Source organism: Homarus americanus, unplaced genomic scaffold (genome assembly GCF_018991925.1).
Source record: "Homarus americanus isolate GMGI-L3 unplaced genomic scaffold, GMGI_Hamer_2.0 scaffold20597, whole genome shotgun sequence".
In the NCBI taxonomy this organism is placed as follows: Eukaryota; Metazoa; Arthropoda; class Malacostraca; order Decapoda; family Nephropidae; genus Homarus; species Homarus americanus.
In genome coordinates, this window is record NW_024749328.1 from 72,501 (window position 1) to 87,107 (window position 14,607).

Genomic DNA, 14,607 nt, shown 5'->3' on the forward strand with positions numbered 1-14,607 from the left:
CCTCATGTTGCCAGGTTCTCACGGTCACCCGATACAGTAGTTAATAGAGATATCGAGTCGCCATGGTGTGTGTGTGTGTGTGTGTGTGTGTGTGTGTGTGTAAAAATACCGAAACAGTAACACACACACACACACACACACACCATGGCGACTCAGAAAGCAAACACCGTCACTGAAGAAGAGAGACGAGGGTAGTTAAGAGACAAGTGATACCTGTGGGACACACACACACACACACACACAACATACACACACACACACACCATAAACTAGTTGGTGCAATGATTCACTCACCCCTACCAACCCACCCACTCATCCACTCACCCGCCCACCCACCCACTCATCCATCCACCCACCCACTCATCCACCCATCCACCCGCCCGCCCACCCATCTGGTAGGATCTGAGGGTGGTTAGGGTGGGTGGGTGGGTGGGTGGGTGGGGGGGATTGAGTGAAGGAATTGGATCCCCTTACTGTTAAATTTAGTGTTATATAACCCTCTACCACCACCAGACTCGTCCAATATACTGTTTATATATAGCTGGTGGTACTAACTCCCCACTGAGAGAGAGAGGGAGGGGGGGCAGGGTGAGGGAGAGGGAAAAACAAGAACACAATTATCATCATTAATCAGCAAGACTCCGGCAGCCAGCGTGAGTACTCCAACCTGGTTCATGATTAAGGTCTGTAGCAGGAGTGAGGGGTGGTAGTACTAGGAGGAGTGAGGGGTAGGAGTAGGAGGAGGGAGGGAGGGAGGGGAAGTGGGAAGTGAGAGGGAGGGAAGGAAGATGCGTGTAATGGATGGTGGGTGATTATATACTGGCCGCCTCATATACCTGAAATCACCAGCGGAGGAGATCACTTAACCGCGACATATATGGTCTGGTGACGTACCCTGGTTGGCTGGTGAGGGAGGTGAGATGAGGAAGAGGTGAGAGGAAGAGGAAGAGGTGAGAGGAAGAGGTGAGGGAGGTGAGAGGTAGAGGTCTTGTTACGCCTTGGTTCTCTTCTACCGGAGAAAGATGTGAAGGAGTCAAGACCGTCCAATGTTTACCACTATGGGGGATGTGAACGAGGCGAGGCCCATTCATGTTTACCTACTACGAGCTGTCTTAACCAACCCCCACTATACGATTTTACACACACACACACACACACATACATACACACACACACACACACACACACACACACACACACATACATACATACACACACACACACACACACACACACACACACACACATGGTGTTGTTGTTATTTGAATGCAGACTGAGAACACCACCACCACCACCTTCACTAGTACTGCTACCACTACTACCACCACCACCACCACCACTACCACTACTATCCCTTCCACTAGCATAAACTACTACCACGACCATCCCCTCCATGGACACAATACCCCAACAACGCTGAATAGTTTTGACGTGCCCATAGATACCCACCCCTACCCCCTACCCACCCACCTACCCACCTACTCCATAAGATAAACCTTCCCCCTACAACACCTACGACTCTCCCCCTTAACTCCGGGTCACACACCAGAGCAGAGGTTAATTAAGGTTCAAGTACCCGCGACATCAGTACCTCACCGAGTCACCTCAGCGGAGAGTGATAAACAACAGGTTCCCCATAGCTGCGAAAATCCCCATTAAACTTCACCTAAAACTCGTCCTTATAGACATCTTGGGGTTTAGGAACTTGTGTCTCTTTAAAAGCGGAGATCTGGTAACACTGGTCCTCTCTTACAACTATACCTTAACTCTTTAACTCTCACGTAACTTAATTATCACTCTTATCTAACTTGACACACACACACACACACACACACACAGTAACCATACACCACACACACACACACACACACAGTAACCATACACCACAGACACACAGTAACACACACACACACACACACACACACACACACACACACACACACACACACACACACACACACACACACACACACACACACACACACACACACAGTAAACCATACACCACACTCAGCCTCACATAATCCTACTTTATTGACCTCCAGTTCACAAGTGTTGATAGTAAGAGCTGGATCAGAGAGAGAGAGAGAGAGAGAGAGAGAGAGGCTGATTAAATTACCGTAAGAACCTTTGAGAATCGAGGGTTAAAGTCCACCACCTTATCCCTTAAATAAATAATCGTCCTTTATAGAGCCCGTCCCGTATACTGGGAGGACGAGCTCCTATTAACCGACAGAGGAGGTGGGGGGTGAGGTGGAAGGAGGAGGGGAGGGGTGGGAAGGTAGGGGAGGAAGGAGACAAGGATACGAAGGGAAGGAAAGGTTCCAACGAATACTTTTCCATTGTTAATGTATGGCTTTGGTAGTGAAGACGGAAGGATAATCTCTTTAAGTTAACATTCTTGACTGCACAGAATTCAAGAAGATAAGGTTCCGGTTAATGTTGAAGTCTTAACTAATAGATCAAAATCAATCTCAATGACTAAGGTGAGAGAGAGAGAGAGAGAGAGAGAGAGAGAGAGAGAGAGAGAGAGTAATAATAAGGCCTTGACAATGAATTATAAGGATCAGTGTCAACACCAATCAGGGAGGATCACCCATTCTGACACACACACACACAGCCAGACTATATATGTGGGAGGGAGGGGAGGAAGAGGGGGAGGGAGGGGAGGAGGAAGGGGAGAAGAGGAGGGACGGAGTGGGGAGTGAGGAATATAGAATAAGGAAGGAGAGAAGGGAAGGAAGGAGAGAATAAGACGAGGAGGGAGGCGTTGTCTCTGGGTCGAGCAGGTGGTGGGGTGGGTGAAGGAGGGGCAGGAGGAGGATGACCTGCAGAAGTGAGGAGGTACTGAACAGGTGGGAGGGAGGGAGGGAGGGAGGGAGAAAGAGGGCAGGTCAGTAACTACAGGTCAGCCATCACGGGTCACCACACACACACACACATGTCAAAGGTCAAGAGGTCACACGTAATGCACCTCTCTCCTTCTCCCTCCCTCCTCATCTCTCCCCTCTATCTCTCTCTCTCTTTCTCTCTCTTTATCCCTCCCCCTAGTTCACTTTATCTCCCTCCTTCTCTTTCTCTCTCCCTTGCCGTATCTCTCTTTCTCTCTCTCCCTTCCCTACCTCTCCCTCCTTCAACACCCTTCCCACCAAACAACTTTCCCCTCCTACACCTGTCTCTTACTCCCAAACCTGTCTCTTACTCCCACACCTGTCTCTTACTCCCACACCTGTCTCTTACTCCCACACCTGCCTCTTACTCCCACACCTGTCTCTTACTCCAACAGCTGTTCGTTATATTTCATTTCTACAGATGTTTTCCACATACCTATACCCAACACAGCAGTCCCCTTAATACACCTGTAACCTCAACACACCTGTACTCCCCAACACACCTGTACTGATATACGAATGAATGAATGAAGCCTCTATCAAGTAACACATCAAAGAGTGTTCCGTAAATCTCACAAGGAAGGGACAGACAGGCACACGGAGAGGACAGCAGGAAGGAACAACCCCTCCCGTCTCCCCTGTAAGCATTGAAGGACGGAGGGGCAGTGAAGGGAGAGGAGAGGAGGGAGGAGCCTTCGTGTTGCTAGGATAGTGGTGCAGTCACGACTAGGGCAGGACCACACTACTCTCTCTCTCATCAATACAATTAAACAACAATAACACATCCTTTACACATTAATAATAAAACTTCTATACATTAATAATACACTACTACTACTACTACTATTACTACTACTACTACTAATAATAATAATAATATCACCTAAACATGACCAACATTCGCCACCAACTCACAACAGACGTATCCGCCCTCACGTGGGGATATCCGGTACTAATTCCCTTAAAGAGTATATTATTTATAGTGACACACACACACACACACACACACACACACACACACACCTATTCATCACTATTAAAACCAACCTTCACTCAGGACCACCTCATCTACTCTCCCCCCTTCATGTCACGCCCCTCATCTTCCTCCCCCTCTTGGTGGTGGCTACACACGTCAATCCTCATCACAGCAAACTTTACCCAACAGTCGCAATTGATCATCATTCATCTACTATTTAAACGTCTGTAGATGGAACGCCTTAACACACACACACACACACACACACACACACACACACACACACACACACACACACGTATATAAATCATTGACCTTTTTGTCTTTTATCAATTACTACATAACCATACTTGGAGTAGCTCACCTGTCAGTTATAATAATACCCCTCAGGTGACACACATATCCCCTGACACACTACACATTTTAAGTAGATACGTAAACAAAAACACTAAGAAAAACATCCCTAATTGCCACTTCTAGAACCAAAACAACAATATGTCCTAGAACTAGTACAGGTATTCAAATTCCCGCTTGTACACTAGAGCGATCATACCATAAGCAGAAGGGGGAGTAATAACTAGGTCCCGCAATGTACTAATTTATAGGTGTGTGTTGGTGGCGTCTGTCTGGCTCATGGAGGGAACTGCCTTAGTTAAATTACCACCTAGGAATTTTAACACGGAGGGAATCAAGATGTTTATGATAATTATATTAATGTTTGGTGGTAAGTGATACTGGAGGGGCGAGAAGGAGAGGGGCGAGATGGGGAGGGGGAAAAGGGTGCGAGAGGAAGAAGGGGTGAGAGGGAGAGGAGGAGAGAGGGAGAGAAGGAGGAGAAAGGGAGGGGAAAAGGGGGGGGGGGCAGAGAAGAATGTGTTAGGGTTGAATTTTGTCTGTGTCTGTCTGTCGGCCCGTAAGCCAACAACAGCCTCAGACACAGACAATGACGCAACAGTCACTGAATGGCCACATAGAATCTGCGACTTAACTAACTCCTCTAGGGTAGTTACCTTTGTTAATTAGGTAACTTGTGGAGAAGGTATTGCTGTAAGGGGAGGTTGGAGGCCACATAAAAAGTGGTAGCAGTAGTGATTGTGGTGGTAGTGGTAGTAGTGGTGGTAGTGGTAATGGTAGAGGCAGCTTGTGTCACCCAGGACCACCACCATCCATCACTAGGGCCTCACACATAACCATGAGGAGGAACTGCTCCACACACACTCAAGGTCAACAGGGTGCCAGGTTGTTTTACTCCCACTACCCTACCCTGCCCTGCCCTCATCCCGGGACACACACGCCCTCCTGCCCCCTCATCCCCGGACACACACGCCCTCCTGCCCCCTCATCCCCGGGACACACGCCCTCCTGCCCTGCCCTCATCCCAGGACACACACCCTCCTGCCTACCCCTCATCCCAGGACACACCACACGCCCTCCTGCCCCTCATCCCCGGACACACGCCCTCCTGCCCTGCCCTTATCCCAGGACACACGCCCTCCTGCCCCCTCATCCCGGGACATACACGCCCTCCTACAACGCGAGAGAAAGAGAGGTACGTCACTCACTAAGCTAAGCGTTCACCCTCAAGAGCTTCTACACTCCCTTCTATACATACAAGCAAGCAATGTCTACACACGCACCCGTATATATTTACACAGTACACCTGACTCAACTCTCAAGTGTATACCACCCCCCCCACACAACACCTGTACACCAACACAAGTAAACGTAACGTAACACCAAAACACAAACACAACACAAAATAAACCTTCAGGAATAGGATAAGAAATACCGAAGGAAACCACCACAGGACTCAAAAAACCATAGGAACCAAAAGTCCTTATTTATCTATATATATAATCTTGTATATCCTGACGGCAGTTAAGGACAGCGAGAGATTAAGGCATAACAAAATGACACCCTGGAGGGACCTGGTGGTGAGGGTGGTCGGGACAGACTCTTAATAAAAGGATAGGCCTATGGGGTGAATAGGACCGTATGTGGACGTTTGGGGCCACGGTTGGGTTGGGTTAGGTTAGATCAGCTCCTAACCACCCTGGCTCACATCAAGCGCCCCGTGGCCCAAACGCCCTACATCCAAACAAGACTTCACTTTATCTCTCGTCAACTGAGGATCGTGAGACATTAACACACAATAATCTGACCTTTTGGAGAGACGGGAGCTGGGGCAGGAATAACACACACTCAACATTCACTTATGGCCTCGCTGACTTGTATCATTTGTAACTTAAACAAAATTGGTGTTTATTTTTTTTTACTTTTTTACAGTCTTGAGTGAGAAATGCACTGCCTGTTATGTTATATGTTATGTTATATGATGTTATGTTATGTCTTGTGTTATGTTACGGAATTAAATAATAAAAATATCTATGTTATACGTCAAGGTAAAGAACACTCTAAATATACCTGTTGTCACCTGCAGAAGCTTGGAGTCCTTCCTCCTGTACCAATCAGTATATTATCAACAACAAGAGTCCATCAGTTGGGCACCTTCTGAAATACGTACAGTCACTAACTTACAAAACGGACGGACGGACAAATTAACGGACATAAAACTAATAATTCACGGACGGGGAAATATTATATTCTATCTCACAAAAAAAATTAAGATTCAACCAGGGTAGTAGTGCCGCCCCTACTATTATGGTGGTCACTTTGGTGGAGATAAGACTCCCATTCACACATCCATCACGGCCAGTTCTAATACTACCCGAATCATCGAACCCCGACTCCTTGAATCACCGAACCCCGACACATCAAATGACCGAAGCCTCGAAGCTCAAGACAGTCAAGAGGATCGGGGGTTTCGGAAGGTTCACCCGATAAGCTTCCACCCACAGAGCCATCACAACACCAGCTATAGACGCCCAGTAGAGTGGACGCCTCAATTTGTCGGACAGGAATGGCGAGAGTCTGGTCGATTGAGATAGAAGGTGATCTGTTCCTACACCTTCAGGAGGGACACAGGTGTATACACTTAAGTAGCTCACCTGTACTACCTTAAATGTAACCTATTGGGTGTTAAGTTACTACAGGTAATGACTTATGTGTTTCAAGATGTATGTATGTGATTAGTTACATATATACACTAAGCTGAAACACCAAAACAACACACACACACACACACACACACACACACACACACACACTAGTAGTCTGGTGGTCAATTATTCATCAGGGATCTCTTAAGGTTCATACACAGAGCTGGTAACACTGTAGTCTTGACTGAATAATAAGTACAGGAAGAATATGAATAATAATGATGATGGTGGTGGTGAAGGTGGTGGTAGTGATGATAATGGTGGTATTATTGTAATTATTATGATGAGCGTTGTAACTTGTCAATGAGAGAGAGAGAGACAGGATGGCCTCACAGACAAACACCATAGTCGACACACAGTATATAAAGGCTGGGTTAAGGGACACACCTGGAGTTAAGGACACAGGTTAAAGACTCACCTGGGTTAAGATTCCACTTGGGTTAGGTTTTTACCTGAGTTAAGGACTCACCTGGGTTGGGACTCCCTGGGTTAAGGACTCACGGTTGGGACTCACCTGGGTTAAGGACTCACCTGGGTTAAGGACTCACCTAGTTAAGGACTCACCTGGGTTAAGGGCTCACCTGGGTTAAGGACCACCTGGGTTAAGGACTCACCTGGGTTAGAGACTCACCTGGAGTTAAGGACTCACTGGGTTAGGACTCACCTGGGTTAAGGACTCACCTGGGTTAAGGACACACCTGGTTTAAGGACTCACCTGGGTTAAGGACTCACCTGGGTTAAGGACTCACCTGGGTTAAGGACTCACCTGGGTTCTGAACTCAGTGACTCACCTGGGTTAAGGACACACCTGGTTTAAGGACTCACCTGGGTTAAGGACTCACCTGGGTTAAGGACTCACCTGGGTTAAGGACTCACCTGGGTTCTGAACTCAGTGACTCACCATAATCAAGCATCGGACAGGTAAGGACGGCCAGGTGGACACCACTTACCCCCAAATTTAATCAACACAGACTATCCCTTACACCAGCGTCACCTCATTCAGTCATCTAACACTAACTGGGAGTGTGGCAGAGTTGAATGGCTAATCTATGTTTCAAACCGTATCCTAATCACCTCGAATCAAAACCAATCATCTTAAGAATCTCATTATTCAAGTACAATGACAGATAAACACACAAGAGACAATCTCACAAAACATTTCACTGGTTGATTTTAAATTTAATCGATTCTCACGTATAAAAAAACCCTATTATTTGGAGTCACACTTGAGCAGACACACTTGAGCAGACACACTTGAGCAGACACACTTGAGGAGACACACTTGATGAGACACACTTGATGAGACACACTTGAGACAATATACAACACGTGTCTCTCTCTCTCTGCCATCTCTTCCCAGCACCACCATTGTCTCGGATGGCAACAGTCGAATTAGCCAGTCTAAAAGCGAATCGAACCTCGGTACCTAGGATCAGCAAGTAGCCCATTGCCCGCCACGCCACGTCTCTCTCTCTCTCTCTCTCTCTCTCTCTCTCTCTCTCTCTCTGCCTGAGTGACTGGAGGTAATTTTGAGTACGTGTGACCTAGAGTGCGTGATGAGGGAGAGAGGGAGGGAAAGAGAGAGAGAGAGGATGTGAAGAAGAGAGGGAGAAAGGTGAAGGAAAGAGGTAGAGGGAGAAGTATCGAGAGAGAGAGAGAGATAGAGAGAAGTAGATAAGTATAGGTAGATAGGTAAGTAGATATGTAGGTAGAGATGTAGACATAGGTTGGATAGGTAGGTAGGTAAAGGCTAGGGAGGGGTGAGTATTAACAAGGCCACACACAACACAGTGTTTACCTCGTGCAGGAATGTCACCACGGCAGTACAAGGACACAGACCATCTCGAGTCACCACCTGGGAAACTCACCACCACCACCACCGTCATCACCGCTACCACCACCACCGTCACCACCACCGTCACCACCACCGCTATTACGGGGGTGAAAGATGGCAGCCGAGAGAGAGAGCTGGCGTCAACAGTGAAGTATATATACACAACACTCCATAACACTTAAGTCTTCCTTGCAGGGAGTTTTCTTAAAGACAAGAGCAGGTTTGTTGACATTGACGGTGGTGGTCAGGTTAACTTTCACACCCCAGCCGCTAGAGGACCCACGTGTCGCTACAGGCTCACCTCACGCAACACTTAACAAGTAAATAAATAAATCCGGCTGGAGTCACATATATACTTTAGGTCGGTATAACAGAAACAATGACAGGCAGACAGAGACAGATAGACAGACAGACCCAAACACAAAGACAGGCAGACAGAGACAGAGAGACCCAGGCAATACTCTAAATGATTATGAGTTGATTATTATTGTATTATTATTATTATTATCAAGACACCACCCTACTACTAATTACAGGTGATTATATCTCTTAATTTAAGATTGTCTCACCTGTAGAGATATAACTATCTCTCTCTCTCTCTCTCTCTCTCTCTCTCTCTCTCTCACCTCCCCTCACGGCTACTTTTTCCCCTAATTAATTTTTAGTGTAAGAATCAGACTTTATCTTCGCAATTTATTAAGTGTTAGTAAGATAGACGCCTGTGTGTATGTGTGTGTGTGTGTGTGATTATCTTACACACACACACACCACTATACAATCCCTACTCCATTATTATGCCCCGCCACACAGCCTTTCATCCACCGCCTCAGAGCCATCACTGAGTCTGTCTGTTCCTCAACCTACTCATTTTACCCCTTGATGTTATTCCCATTTGGTAGCGGATGATTAACAGGATGATAATGAGGGTGTGATAGCTAGAGTCTGATTGGCTGATAAGAATGGTAGCCAGAGGAGTGGGAAGGACTGGGGGTTCGAATCCCTAATGTGGTGACTATGGTGGAGGAGCTAGGGTGGTGGTGGTGGTGTAATGTGGTGGTGGTTGTGGTGGTAGCATTGAGGAAGGTGGTATAGTGACTAGTAGTAGTGGTGATGGTGGTAGTGGTGGTTGGTAGGGTTAACGCGACTAGCATATTAAATTGGGGGGGTGGGGGGTTGACCCATTCACCACCACCACCGTATACCTCAACCACACGCTCTTCAACCACCACCACCACCACATTACTTCTACACAACCACCACATCTTTAGTACCACATCACTTCTACATAACCAATACCACATACCTACCACATAAACCTCTACACAACGACCACATCTCTACCACATTTGCACCACATCATCTAGACCTCCACCACCACCATCACCACACTATAACCACAATACTATCACCATGAGAGAGAGAGAGAGAGAACGTAGATGACATAGAAGTTATAATTAAATGCTATTAATCTTTATCTTATAATAGGGAACACAGTAAGGAGGTCGTTAATGGACAGAGCTTGTTGGTGTCGTGTACGTTGGTGTCGATAAGCCTCCCTCCCCCCCCCTGTCCCTTCCTCTCACCCCCTAAGTAAAGAAAATAGTTTGTGGGATTTGATAATTATTTGCTAATTTATTATTATCATTTTTAGGTTATTGTTATTATTATTATTATTAGTAGTAGTAGTAGTAGTAGTGTGAATGGTGGTAGTAGTAGTGTGAATGGTGGTAGTAGTATTGTTACCTTTATTATTATCACTGCTATCATTAATATTAACTATCAATTATTACCGTCTGACATCAACATCATCAATCATTACCAACACTGCCACAGACCTCTTAACTATTACCAATACTATTACACTATTCATTATTACTATCGCTTCAGACAATAAAGTTTCTCAGAGGAAGTTCTAGTGAATATTTACCTGGGCCCAAGAACACTTACCTGTTCATTAGCATAGAGAAGGGCAGAGGTCGCCAGGTAGGAGGAGGATCCGTCTTGTGGCTAAGAATAGGCTTTGACATCACACACACTCTACTGGCGTTAACTAACTCTACAATGACCGTGTGTGTGGTGATGATGATGATGATGATGATGATGATGATGATGATGATGATGATGACAACAATAATAATAATAATACAATAATAGATAAAGAGGAAGAATAAAACGGAAGAATAAGAGAAGGAGGAAGAAAAACAAGATTACCACCAACAATAACAAAAATAGAACTAAACTACAAAAAACAACAAAACAAGAAAAAAATAACAATAATAAGGACACTGGTTTGTTTGTTGTGAGGGGAGGGGAGGGGAGGGGTGAAGGATTGTGGTAGCCGTCGTGACAAGTGGCATCTCCCCCACACATGCAATAAATGGAACCTCGTAGTTAATATTAGTTCTTCCTGTTAGTTTAGTTCGTTTTCGCCTTTTGAGGAGGACGCGGGATGGGGGGAGGTCGTATTTCCAAGGCATTGATTGATATTACTGCTGAGAATTACCGAACGAGAAACTGAACAATGAGGATCTCACGTCACTGACACCAACCAATACCAGTCTCGTCAGGTTTATAGATGGCTAGTTAGCTACACCTGCCACCCCCCACACTTAACACCATCATGACTACAAACGCATGACAACACACAAAAGTTCTGTCTGGGTAAGCTTAGGTTAGGATACACACACACACACACACACACACACACACACGTACACTCCTGCACCATCTTTAAAATACAGTCAACACTTGGGAATGAATTACTGTACCTGTACATGATAGTTAATCAGTATATACACCTGCAACAATAATAAAATCAAGGTTACAGAATTTACAGCACGCCTTTCATGATACTACAGCCAACACGTGGGCATTACTGTACCTGTAATTTATAGTAAATTTGTATGTATATAAAATGTATTACAATGGTTACAACAGTTACACCATCACAGTACGTCTTTTATGATACAGTCAACACGTTTCTGTATTTTTTTTTAATCTGCAAAAACAATATCTGAGGCAGTGAGATAATGACTCCCCTTACCGTGATGGCTAGAGGTCTTAGATCCCCGTTCACCCGGAGGAATCCAAAGTGTCTTACGAGTTTAAGCCAAGAGATGAGGGAAAATTTCACCAAGATGAATTAAAGATCACAGAAAAAAATCCCTTGGAGAGACATTGACAACCTCACTCACCGCTTCACACACACACACTAACCTTGTTCAGTGGAGTGAGTCTCTACCCCTCTCCTGCCACAGTTACCAGGTCGTGAATATACCCCCTAGACCAGCCTAAATACCGTCAAATTGATTTTTTTTCATTAATTGTAACTATAGGTTAGGTTAGGTTAGGTCCGGTGTGAAGTTTAATGAAAATTTTTGCAGTTCTCAGATGAATAACCTAACCTGACACAAATATTATATGGTGATAACTGTATTTTCTTATTCGAGACCAATTATTGTGCAGTTAGCCAAATGCCATTCTAGTTTAAAAAAATTAAGAATATGCAATGTGCCCACCGTTTCTCTGTGGATGTCGGTCACACTAGAATAACCCGTTATAATACATCCCTCTTCCCTCACACAGCCAAACTGTGGAGCGCTCTGCCTTCTTGTGTGTTTCCATACTCATACAATCTGCCTTACTTTAAAAAGCTGGTTTTCCGGCATCTTCGTGGTGTAGATTAATATAACTTTTTCCTTTCTTATTTTTAATTTCTTTCTATTCTTATTTTTCCCCCCCAAGGCCCCGTTGTGGGTCGATGACCTGTGCCCGGGTGAGCTATTCCCCGCAAAAAAAAGGTTAGGGAACAATAAGCAAATTCACTGATAACTTGATCATTTAGCAAAATGAAAAATATTGTACATAACACCATCAAGCATCACTATACACCACCATCATCATCCCTATACACCACCATCACTACACACATACACACCATCTTCACTACACACACCACCATCAATACACACACACACACACACACACACACACACAATGGCTCGCTAATGCTGGTATATAAAGATCTCACAGATTATAAAAGGCGGCTCCAATATGGTCAAAGTCATTTCTTTCTCTCTCCATCTCTCCTGAACAACACACAAATTTAACTCTCAGAAACCATCACCAATAACTACAGGTACAGTAATTACTATAAGGTGTATTTAACATATTCCAGGTGTTTTAAGTAATGGTAAGACTGAAACTGTATTTTAAAACATGTTAAAATTAGTAAAAAAAGGGGTGTGACGTCGTGATAGGAAGGAAGGAAGGAAAGTAAGGAAGGAAAGTAAGGAAGGAAGGAAGGTTGGTTGGTTGGTTGGTTGGTAGGTAGGTAGGTAGGTAGGGTGGGTCTCGCTAGCTAACCTTGGCCGAGGCTGCCTGAATTAGCAACGCCCCCACAAACGTTGTTGAATGGTGAGGTGGTAGTGGTGGTCAACTGCACCTTCGCTTCCGCCCACACGTTATTGATGGCAGATGATGATACTATGCTTGTGTGTGAGAGAGAGAGAGAGAGAGAGAGAGAGAGAGAGAGAACAGTTGATACTCAGTCTCCATGAACTTTAACTCTTACCCTCAAACATTTGATAAGAGTAAACACAGCCACACTGATTAGCATTAACTAGAGTCTGAAGGTAAACGGGATTGATTTCTGCTGCGTGAAAGTTGATGGAGAGGCTGACAGCTTATTGGCTTCACTGTGAATTTAAGGAACAGACAGACACACGCTAGCTGTTGGTAGGAGAGAGATTTTAAGATCATAACGCAGATTCAGACTCACTAGGGAGCCAGTATACGCCATTAAAGACCATTAGATACTACTAGGATGCTTTAGAGACTGATAAAACCCTTTAGAAACCAACATAAAGAACTCCCTAGAAACCCATCCCTGTACAATGACGTACCCCAACCAACAGTGTGAGAACCATGAACGCACAGGTGACTCGAGACAGGTGTAGCTTAGTTAACCTAACCCTACCTTACAACCTGTCACACCTCCACCAACACCTGGAACTAAACCAACACTTAGCTGATGTTTGCTGGTGGGATAGAGGTATTACTCCCCCTCCCTCTAAAACAACAGGTAAGAGAACAAATTAACACAAAAAACTCACCTGTTTCCCACGCGAGTCTAATTAATCTCACGTGTGTTGAGGTAAGGTAAGGTGGGTTAATATTTAGGAGAAATAAACTGGAGTGGAGATTCTTCAGGAGATTCCAGAGTAGGTTTTGACACCTGATAGTCATTTATATAAGAAATCAGGTCCCAGTATCTTCCCCCCAAAGCCCTGAGAAGAGAAGAGAGGTTGTGGTGTGTGGCAGGTCTGAGTGAGGGCTGTCAGGGCCTTATAGGGGAGGACAAGGGACAGACCAGCACCATCTTGATGTTACCTGCCTTCAACTCTCTCACACCCTCGCCCCGCCCCTACTAATTCTCGTAAGGTCACCTGTAGAATCTCCACCCCAGCTTATTTCACTTGAAGATTAACTAAGCTCTATTTGAGGTTAGGTTAGGTTAGCATTATGGTGGTTAATCATGAGGTGAAATAAGCTGGGGTGGAGATTCTTCAAATTATTCAATAATAATAATATTATAATATATATTTTTGTATTGTTATTAGCATTATTTACAAAGTGGCAGCTATTGAGCGTGACGTCGTTGTTGACATATGGGGTCATCAGTCAAGGGTTGTATTGCGGTCAACAGAACTACTTAAGATTTATCCACCGTTTCCTGCACCTTGAGCCTCCCTCGAGTAGCAAGACCTCCACCATCCACACCAGACGGGTCACGAGATTCACCACTGGGCGATAGTGACAAAATGATTACCGGGGAAAGATTGTGTT

At 45.1% G+C, this 14,607-nt stretch overlaps 1 protein-coding gene across 4 annotated transcripts in view; it reads right to left on the reverse strand.

Annotated features, from left to right (window-relative positions):
- Window positions 1-11,956, reverse strand: part of LOC121853341 (neuron navigator 2-like) — a 79,541-nt gene extending 67,585 nt beyond the window's left edge. For all 4 annotated transcript variants that reach the window (XM_042347410.1, XM_042347406.1, XM_042347409.1 and 1 more), the window contains exon 1: window positions 11,804-11,956. The gene's annotated coding sequence lies outside the window, so the exon portion shown is untranslated. The remainder of the gene's footprint in view (window positions 1-11,803) is intronic.
- Window positions 11,957-14,607: the final 2,651 nt, after the last annotated feature.